Source organism: Vicia villosa, linkage group LG1 (genome assembly GCF_029867415.1).
Source record: "Vicia villosa cultivar HV-30 ecotype Madison, WI linkage group LG1, Vvil1.0, whole genome shotgun sequence".
Classification (NCBI taxonomy): domain Eukaryota; kingdom Viridiplantae; phylum Streptophyta; class Magnoliopsida; order Fabales; family Fabaceae; genus Vicia; species Vicia villosa.
Genome location: NC_081180.1, coordinates 29686046 through 29697582, shown reverse-complemented (window position 1 = coordinate 29697582; position 11537 = coordinate 29686046). Strand labels below are relative to the sequence as shown.

The following is an 11537-nucleotide window of genomic DNA, read 5'->3' as shown; positions in this document are numbered from 1 at the left end:
CATTTCATTCACACACATAGGACTGCTTCCACTTCCACTTGCATCATATTCCACAAACATTTCCCCATCAACTTGCATCGCACAAGCATAAGTAGTGAAATCGTAAGCATCCTCATCATTCTTAATCTGGAAAAAGTTAGGATCTACGTCGGTGGTATTCGTCCACAATCTGTACAACCCTTCCAAATAACCCTACCCATTTACTATGTTACGAATGTCAATCAATGTCCACTTTTCAATGTGTTCTCCAGTAACTAATATAGAAACACCACCCCTGTATATCGTTTCACCATCACTCAACATTATGAACTCTCTTCCATGGTGAAAAACAACGTTAAACTGTTGTTTGTTCTAAAATTAAATACTAAATGTAACACGATAATGCATGTTGGATTCAAGTAATAGAGATAGAAATTCGAACTTACCTGAGACGAATGGCCTGGATCTTCACTGTTCCCAACCATGGCTTCGTCTTCTCCGATCGATTTATCTTCTCCCAAAGAAGGTTTCCAACTTTGAACCCTAAGCTATTCAGGGGGTAAAAGGGAATATATATATTTGGTTTTATTTCATTTTTCAATTAATGTATTACATAATAATCGAAGTCAACAAGTCCAGGATGCCACCTTGCAAGATTTTCCACGCCTAGTCAGCCAAACATAGAATAGGGGCTTTTGAAAACATAATCTTAATTTGTTTTGTAAGGGTGGAATCACAACAAAAAAAAACTTCAGAGAATTCAAAACTCGCCCTAATGATAGCGGCTGTATATTTAACCCTAAAATAACTAATTCTAAATAATATTGAATTTTAAAATTTTATTTTATATTATGAATCATAAGATCTTTATTTACCTCCTCGTACGTTATTCAATAAAATATTTATCTTCATCTATAGAGTTAACTTGGCTAATGAGAGTATTTGGTTGTTTTCGAGTGTTCAGCCTTCAATACATCAATTTCGCTATCTTAGAAAACTTACTCCCTAAATACAAAACATGAGTTTTCAATTATATAGATTAATCATCAATCTTTTATTTGAATACATGCACAATCTCTTGTAATTGAGTTATATCCTTAACTGCTCGATGTCATATGAATCTTCGATTAACTTTATCTCTTTTAAACTTTTTCGATTTAAACTATGAATTAAATTTTAAATGTTAATAAAAATGTCATCTTTAATTTACTTTTTTTTGCACAAACAAAATATTTGTTTAAAAAAGTATTAAAGGTAATAACATAATCAATTTTTGTCGCGATACTTGTTATTTTGCATGTACATTTGGACTATTTCAAATTACACAACAAATTTTTCAGTGGGTTACCTGAAACTTATTTGTGTTAAAATTTCAATTAATTTTTACATAGATATTTATCACTAATCTTCTGGTGATTGCCTAGGAGAAGTGAACAGTATGCAAGAAAGAGGAAGGACATAACCTCTTTCAAGAAAACTAATAATGGAACATTTTAAGCATGAAGATGATTAAAAGAATTGATTAACATTATCCTTATCTTGGGATACCAATGTGCATTCAAATGGAGAAATTTTAGAAGAGCTTGGTACGTTCAACAAGGCTTATGTTAGATACATCTTTGGAAGGCGCTTTGTTAAACAAATATTATTCAAAGTCTTTTGACCTTATGAAACTATAGATGTTAGTAATTACCAATAACCAACTAAGAGGATGGGTGTAGAAAAAAATGTAGCAAGAAATCATGAAGTGAAAGAAGAAACAATTTTGGCTTCTCAAGTAGCCATTAACTCACGTGTTAAAGATTTTGAGTGCAAATGAACACGACGAATAAATACGTCACAACAAGAGAAACAGCAATCAGCTAGGACGAAATTCGCAGCTAATTTGAAGTTAATCTCTATCAAATAGAATTAGTTGGAGATTAGTTGGGGATTAACTACTATATAGGCCGTAGCATGGATTGGGCGGCTAATTATCTAGTCCAAAAATCTCTAGCAAAGTTCAAACTAATAATTTAAACTTCCTAGCTAAACCACGCCTGAACTGTAGCAAAATATCAGTGTTTAGTTTAAGTTTTCAAGTTAAACAACCACAATATGGCTGCAACATCGTCGTAGCGAATCTCAAGCTAAATAAAATTATTTCAAAATTTTGTAACCACTGGTTTAAAGAAACAAAATTAATTTTAAAAAATTAAATAATATAATTTTTTTTTCATTTAAAATTATACTCCTAATTACTATAACCAGAATGAAAAAAAAAAGTTTCATATTTTATATATCTTCATTTTGTATGACTAATCCACTAATAATTAAATTAACTTAAAAACAATTTATAATATCATTAACAATTAACAATATAGAAAAAAACAATTTTATAAATTGCAATTACTTTTATTATATTTAAGTTACACATATCAACCGAGAAAATTTTGGTTTTTATTTACAATTACTAATAATTGAAGACCATGTCATTTTTTAGATTAAATCAGTGTACCACGTCACAAATGCTGAAAATGAACCATATAAAACAAATATATTCAGTATACTCTAGGTCTGGGTCTTGCTGTAATCAAAATATAGTTTTCACTCCGATTTTACGCAGCTTATCAACATCTTCAGAAGTCGGGCTGTTTAAGATAAAATTAAAAAGAAGTCAGAGGATCAAACCAAACTATATATTCGACAGAAGTGGATCATAACGAAAGCAAAAAGAAAACCTGCAAGCATGACCCGACAATCAAGTCTGGTAGAATGAAGTTGTAGTTCATTCCTAATTCATGCCTATAAGTCCGAATTAATTATTACCGAATACAAATATTACAATTTTTTCTTAGCAAATGAAAACCAAAATATGATAAAACATACCAGCACCCATGGCTTCTGTCATGTTATTGTTGTATGTCTCAGATTTGACAACCTCCTCAACATCAGAGCTACTACTTTTCTCTGCACTTGGTATAGAACCAGAAGCAGCCTGCAGAAATTGGTGATTAGGTAATGAAAATTGTTGTATTAGGGTTTCGTTAAGAAAAAAATGAAAATGTTGAAGTTACCTTAAGTGACATGGTTGGAGATTTAGGGATGAAGGATAGAGAAGAAGAGTGGTGGCGAGTATTAGGAGTAACAAGTGTGTGGAAGGGTAAAAGAGAGAATCTGAAAATGAAAATGAGAGAGTGAGTATAAGTAGTGAGCAGGAATAGACCAAGACCAGTGTCTCCATGCGTGAAATAAATAGGGTTTATAACGAGAATCTATTAAGGACAAGAAACACAACAATAAGGTATGATTGAAGGGTTTTATCAAGATAGTATAGAATGTTCTAAATTCTAAATTCTAAACATCGGGTACATTAAAAGGCTACTGTTATCAAATGATATACAAATAGAAAATATAAACCAACAAAAGACTACTCAAATATTATCAAATCGCGAAGGTTAAGCAACCCAGTCTTCATTTCTATCAAAAGCACTTATTAATGTCTATTATCCAACACCCAATTCACTAACAAATTTAAAATATATAAGGGAATAATCTTTATTTCACAATTTTTTGAATCCAACTCATGAATATAATTAATACTGATTTTAGAATCTAATTTTAATTCTATTGGATCTAAGTCCGAAAACCGATGCACATAACCCGAAAGTCCTTACCTTCTTAGACAACTTGGATTTCAGGCTATACTTAGAGCCTATTTACAAAGAGCCTTCACAACTTATCCCAATTTTACACCTAACACATATCTTCCTCAACATTTTTACCATTTTTGCTTAACTTCAACTGCAAGACTGACTCCACCGCTATCCCAAACCCAATTAGGCGATGAAGCTACCCAAGACTATTAAGCCCTTACACACGGATACTTGAATAATAATTTGAAAAAATAATTAAATATAAATAACATACTGAGCGCTAAGGTATTATTGATCAATAGCAAAAATACCCAAATCAGAAATTTAATATAAACAATCTTTAACAAAATTGAGCTTAGTTTCAGATTATGGAGGAATAATAGAAAAGACTAAAGATTACGAACCGAAATTGATTCGGATGTAGACCGTCTCTATAACCCTGCAGATCCTTTCACCGTCTCAGTTCACTTTTAATGGACTCTCCATACGGCGTCGTTCTGTTGTTTTAGTAAACAAGAAACAGAGGCGTATGAGTATGAATCTCCTATAATGGTGTTGCCATGTGTTAGAATAATACTAATGATTAGTGATCCTATTGGAACCGTTGATTACTATTTTAATTAGATTTGGCACAGTTGTACGGTTTAGTGGCAGAGTAAGATGCAAAAAGGGTGTTATTATTACTTTTTTACTTGAATTGAAAACGACAGAGTTTAGGGGAGTTTTTGGTTGATAGTATTAATCTAGAGTAGAATTAGATTGTGTACTGTAAACAACAAGCATAACAATACATAACCACTAAAAACCAAGTAAACACTAACAAACCTGTATAATGTAAATGTATCTATGGGTTTTCTGCTACTTAGAAACACTACCTAAGTCACAACAATACAAAACCATTCAAATCCAAATAAACACTAACTAACCTGTATAATATCAATGTATCTCTGGCTTTTCTGCAACTTATAAACACTATCCAAGTCATTATTGTTAAGTTTTTCCAAATCATTATCTGCCTTAGATAAACCCACCCACATTGTTCATCAATTTAATCATGTATACAAAATAAATTTCTTCAAAATTCAAAATTAAAAACTCACTGGAATTTCAGCCTCGTTATTGAGAGAGTTCATCGAGGTCGGCAAGAAAAGCGTCAGCAAAAGTACCCTGCAACCAAATACAACAAAAATCGAAAGCTTTAGTTTGTTGCGTTCAAAGAATTGGATTGAAAAATTGGGGTTAAGAGAAAATAGTAGGAAAACAATACCATAATAACACTAATTTTGTTGAAGATCTGAAGTGTATAGCTTTTGTAAAAAGTCTCCGAAGCACACTCTAATTCTACTAATCTCATCGTAAATCCAAACATACACTTGGATCATGAAAACTAAGTTTTGTTTTCAATAAAAATTTGAAACTATTTGTTTCAACTAGTATCTTGTTCAGCTTTTTATGTCACGTAAAACACTATTGCAATTTCCACCTGTATTGCAAATCATTGAAATCAAATTATTAATAATAACATTGTTTCTTTCACTATTATGATGTTTCAAATAAGAAGCACTGTATAAATAGTAGAAAATATACTACTAATACATATGTATGTCCTAAGATCATTTATAACATATCCTTATAGAAAAACAAAAATTTATTAAAATCATAAGATCAACAAGATCAAAATTATCAAATCAAATGATTAACATACGAGTTCATATATATCTTCAACAAAATTGAACAATATTATCGAATCAAACAGAATGAGTTAAACCATAAACAACACATTTTACAATAAAGGCACTGTCAAATGAGTTAAACCATACACCAAACCAAAACAATCATAAATTCAGAGGCTTCTAAATCTAAATCAGAGGCTAGTATGATACCATAATCATAAGCAGTGTATAACCTGTGTTCAATAACCTAAGTTCAATTCGTGTAAAACCTAAATAGAGAAATGAAAAACAATTGAAAAATCGCATGCAACCTCAACAGTGAAATTACAATAAATGTGTCCAATTGAACAATTTTGTTCAATTGAAAAGAGATTCAAATAACACATACCGTTTTCACAATTGAAACCTCTGTTAAGAACAAAATTCTTATCAGTCTATCCACGCTGAAGTAAACAAAGGGTTTGGAATTGGGACTGAAATAAGAGATCGCTCAATAATCGAAGACTAGGGGGAGAAGGAGGATGAAAGAACATAGATCCATCAAACACAAAGAGTAGATGAGGGATCGATTGGAGATTGAGGGGACTGGCGATTTCAATTGGAGATTGAGGAAGGCAATATCGACCGGAAATGGAGGAAATAGGACAATCGGACTTGGAAGACAACAAGGTCGATCGGAGTGGAGGAAGACGGTGGCGATCGGAGACGGAGACGGAGACGGACAGGTCGGTCGGAAACGGAGAATGAGATGAATATGCTGAGATACAATATCTGAGAGTGAACACCAAACAATAGATAGAAAATATATTTTTATATTAAATAATTAAATTTTATTTATGTATAAAAAACACAATTGATATTCATAAACTATTTCAATAAAAATTATATAACTTTTTTTATTCGAAAAGAAAAGTCATATAGTCTAATAAATTACTTGTTAAATAAAAAAAATAGATAAATAGTATATTTAACAGTAAGTAGTTGGTTAATTATTTGTAATTTGAATATATGATTGTCTTTTAAATAGGAATTAGCTACAAAATTACTTTGTAGTAAAAATATGGTAGCTAATCCTACATTTTCTTGTTGTGCGTCAAATGAAAAAAATTATATTTTAGAACAAATTGTCGAGAAGGATCTATAGTTAGGAACATATGTGTTAACCATTGAAACCAACGATTCAACATAAAATCACTAGATCAGAAGATCCTAACGTAAACAAAACAAAAAACAATGCACCATTATGATACAAATGCGAATCAAAAAAAACACGTGTCATAGCATAAATCCCGAGTAGATGCAAACAATGACATGAAAGTTCGATAAAATTCTTAGATTACTTCATGTTTAAACTACATCTCAACTGAAGAAAATACATTCTTGAAATTTTTTTCAAATTTTTTCACATGTTAATGATTTTATCTTATTTTGGTAGCCCTGAAAGAGTATATATCTTTGCAGGTACACCTCCTCGGTTGGAGAAGAAGTGTGTGACCAGAGTCGTACTTCACTTGAAGATCAAATCACCAACTTCAATAATTAACCCAGTGTGTTCATATAGGCACAAAAGTATGTGGTTTCTGAATTGTTGTTTATTGTGCGGAAATTTTATATAGTTGCTTTACTAACATTATGTCTCCCCAAGTTTTTAATTTTTGTCTTTTTTATTAATAATACTTGCTTGTGGTTTCTGAATTTAGGTTAATGATGTTAAATTTATTGAGATGACTAATATTTTTTAATGTTGCTCTTATCTTTTTTCCAAATTTGTTGATATGAATCCTCAAGAATCCAATAGAAAATAGAAAAGTAAAAAATCAATGAAGTTTTGTGAAGATTTTCACAATAAAATTGAGACAAAATCTAACGGATTAATAATAATACATTGGCTTTGATGTCATATTCCTATATTTGATATAAATCACTTATGAGAGAAAAGCAAATAAAAGTATACCCAATTAATTGTATAAATCATGAAAATTCTTGTTACACGAAGAAATACAAAACAACTATCTAGTATGAGCAACTAACCAGTATAAACTAACTAGTGTGAGTGAAGTTGTATCAAGTAGCGGAGCCAGGAATTTTAGTCAGCCTGGGCAAAAAATTTATACCATAAATTATTCATCTGTTTTAATTTTCACACTATATTTTTACTAATTTAGCCCTTAATTTTGCCCCTGATTTTATTTAAAAATCGGCTATTTAATTGGGGAATACAAAAAAATAGAGGTTGAGCCCGGGCGCGTGTCCGAGCTAGCTGGGCCTTAAAACTGCCCCAGATTGTATCTAATATTGGTCTTTATGTATAAAAAACGATCATTTTTAAAAATTGAAGTATGGAACAATATAAAATGAAAATTTCTTTATAGACCTCCCTACTTTCTTGGTCACCCCTGGTGAAAAACCAAAAATACCCCTACTTCGAAAATGCATTTCCGAAGTAATTTTTTTCAAAATTTTTTCAGAATTCGGAAATGCACTTCCGAAAACATGAAATTGGAGTGTTTTCGGAGATGAATTTCCGAAAACCCCCATTTTTGGGAATTTCGGAAATATACTTCCGAAAAATGTATACCCAGAACAACTTCCATGTTGAAAAAAACATAACTTCAAGATCTTGTTATGTTAGTTTACGGTTTCTCTTTCACGTTTCATGTAACTTTTTTTTTCGTTTTCATTTTAGTTACATTTTACATTGGGTTATACTACTAATGACAAACAGAAGAAGCCCTTTTGTTATACTTCTTTGATTTTTGTTGTTGTTCTCCTCTAACATGTTTAATGTACAATGATGATGTTGTTGTTGTTGGGAGTATTTGATGGATTAACAATATACAATCTTAGTTTTACATTTTGTTTTCTAGCTAATCCCTTTAGATATAGTTCTAATCTGTAGTGATTATTATGCAACTGTGATGGAGTTTTTTTTTCAGATTTCATATAGAATCTATTGTCTTGAGTGGTGCAAGAGCTAATAATTAGGTAGAAAGTGCAGAGAAATGCTGGCCAACCTTTCTGGATCTGCTTACTGCTAGCGAAGAGGAAAAGGAATGCTTGTTGCTCTGGGTAAGTATTTTTCGGAAGTATACTTCCGAAATCTCTAAAAATAGGTGTTTTCGGAAATGCATCTCCGAAAACACCCCCTAATTGATGTTTTTGGAAGTGCATTTCCGAATTCTGAAAAAAAATTTAAAAAAAATTATTTCGGAAATGCATTTCCGAAGCAGGGGTATTTAGGGGTTTTCGCTGGGGGTGAGCCCCATAGGAAGGTGGATAAAGAAATTTTCTATAAAATTTCAGAAATGATATAATGACATCAAATTTAACATATACACCGTAGATATATACTATACAATCTATTTTTTTTGTCTTTTTTTATTATATTTTAGGTGTATTGGAATTTGTGCCACTTTTGGGATGAAATGTAGTAGCTACGGTGTATTGATACGGTGTTATTAATTTGGTATCAATATAGCACCTCTCATAAAAAATTTATACAACACTTAAGAGAGAATAGTTTAACACTATGAAGACAAAACTCTAAAGGGTGTGAAAGCTTATATAAAGGATCAATTTGAAGGATGCTGGAATGCTTCCTACATGGTTAAGTTTGACAATGAGAATGATAATGCTAAAGTCATAAATGGTGGTCCATGAATGTTCTTTGATCAATATTTTACCATTAGTCAATGAAAACCAAAGTTTATTGTAACCACTATGAGATTAATAAAATTAGGGTGTCTATTATAATGCCAAGTTTAAATTTGGTTTATTATAATATGAGCCTTTTGTGGATTTTAGCTTAGATAGTTGGAAATCCTTTTAAGGAGGATCTTCAAACTTTTTTTTTGTTACTTAGAATGATTTACTAGAATTTATGTCAAAGTTAATCTAACACGTGTTGTCATACTTTAAATTTGTCCTACTTTTTTTAAATTTTTATTTGGCTTAGATTTTTCATTCATTTTCATATTCACTACCTCTCATTTAGGAAACTCATGCATTTGCATCATGCATACTCATAATCTAAAGGTCTCGAAACCAAGGCTTATGTATCTCCTCAATAAGAACAAAGGAGTGTTCGATAGTTATTCAAAGAATTGTGATTGGCTCAAGTCTTTTGGAAAGGGCAATTGATCACATGATTCATATATATCTACAAGTAATATTTAAATATAATATGTTTATTGTTGTGTGCTTGTTTAACTGTTTGGTGTGTATGAAATAGTCTTGGAGATATTAAGAACATGTTTGTTTCAGCTTTAAAAAATAGATTTTTTTTTCTTCGTATTTTTTAAAATAGATTTTTCAAAATCATTTTTCATGATGTTACAAATTTTCATATTCGTTTTTTCTAAAATAAAACACTAATTTTGACATGCTATAACATAAAAATACTTATTGAAGACCAAAACTTAGTAAAAATTACAATTTTTAAAAAAAGTGTTATTTCAAAAATAATTTTAATGAAAATCTATTTGAAATAGCTTCAAAATTAAGTGATTTTTTAAAATTTTGATATCCAAATTTTTCCTATAAATAAATGAAATACTTAAATTCACATTTTTAGAATAATTATTCAAGCCAAATTTTCATTTGAAGCTTTTATATAAAGTTTCTTTGTAAATTTTTTTACACAAAATTATGTAACCCTGTAAAAATCATTTTTTAAAAAAAACAAAAAAAAAGGGCCCTAAATTAGATCTAAAAAATTACTTCCAGGGATTGTAAACTATAATAATAATTATAAAACAAAAATCAGACTTAAGAGAAACAAATAGAGACTGAATTTACCATACAACGTTTCCGAATCAATAGCAAATTTGGTCACAACAAACATATAAATTAATTCAAAATCAATCACAAAAATGGTCTTTGATTTTGGTCGCTGATATCAGTCTCTGAAATCGGCCACTGAATTTGATCTCTAAATTCGGTCACTAAAAGGCTGTCTCTAAAATGGTTGTTACGAACTAGCGACCAGGGTTTTTGCTATTGCACAATCTTGGTCGCAAATTTAGTCGCGGATGAATTTATTAGTGACCGATTTTAAAGCTTCTTCGGTCTCTAATTCGGTCACAATAAGCGAAAATTCTAGTAGTTGAAGTTAGTCCCCTTTATTAATATTACTAATTTATTTTTCTCTCTAAATTGTTGGGATAAATAAGTTCTTCAAAAACATTACAGACCAGCGACATGAACATAATTTTGAAAATTGGAGATAGCTTTTGAAGACCATAAGATCCTGCACATCTTATTTTAAAATGGCGAAAGGTGTTGACAATTGTAATCAACTCCATTAGGTAGCCCGTAAATATGGAACTTCATTTATTAGCCGGAAAAAACACAACAAATAGTGGTTAAAGCTCAATTGTGATTGAACATATAAAGAAAAGAAAACTGTTTGTAAGGTGTGAATGTCTGCTATGAGATTCAAATAACAAATTGCTAAATGGTTATTCTCAAAAGTTTGATGATTATGATGCTCTCCATACAGAGTTGTATGGTGTATATCTCAGTCTGGATTTGACATGAAGACGAGAAGTCACACACTTACAAATAAAGAGCAACTCAAAAGTTTGATGATTATGATGCTCTCCATACAAATTTGTGAGGCATGTACCTCAGTCTGAATTTAACTTGAAGACAAGAAGTCACACACTTACAACTAAAGAGCGACTCTAAAGCCCTTTTGGATATGGTAGAGAAAAATATTAAGTTCAACAAAGGTGTTCCCACCCTAGTTCGTTGTATATAGAGTATTCTGAATTATAACTAGCATGTTTGAATTAATCACCCATGGCATGAAAACAACATAAATGCATATAAGTTAGTCAACTTCAGTATTTCTAAGGGTTATTTTAATATCCATATTATTGAGACTCTTTCAATGAGTTTCAAAATTTCCTTCTGATGATATATTAAAAACTTGCATTTTTAAGAGTGTTTGTGTAGTTTAGTTTGTTGTTTTCTTTGGACTTTTGTCTCCCTTTTCCCCCAAAAATGAATTAGGTAATAAAATAAAAACAAAAAACTCATGTCATTACATGTTTAAATTCTTCCTATTTCATTAAATTACAAAAATACTCCCTTCATTCTTATTTATAAGAAAATTTTAACATTTTACATTTATTGCATTAATGATGTATCTAGTCTTTATATCATCCAAATACAACATTTATTCAATGACGTAAAAAGTCAAAATTTGCTTATAAATAGGAATGAATGGAGTATTTAATACGTAGAG

The 11537-nt window shown here is 30.6% G+C and overlaps 1 long non-coding RNA gene across 1 annotated transcript; it reads right to left on the bottom strand.

Moving 5' to 3' along the window:
- Positions 1–2339: 2339 nt before the first annotated feature.
- Positions 2340–4016, bottom strand: LOC131603648 (uncharacterized). Its single transcript, XR_009284473.1, has 2 exons — positions 3036–4016; positions 2340–2956 (listed from the first exon to the last, which is right to left on the bottom strand). It is a non-coding gene; the product is annotated as an uncharacterized LOC131603648 (long non-coding RNA).
- Positions 4017–11537: the final 7521 nt, after the last annotated feature.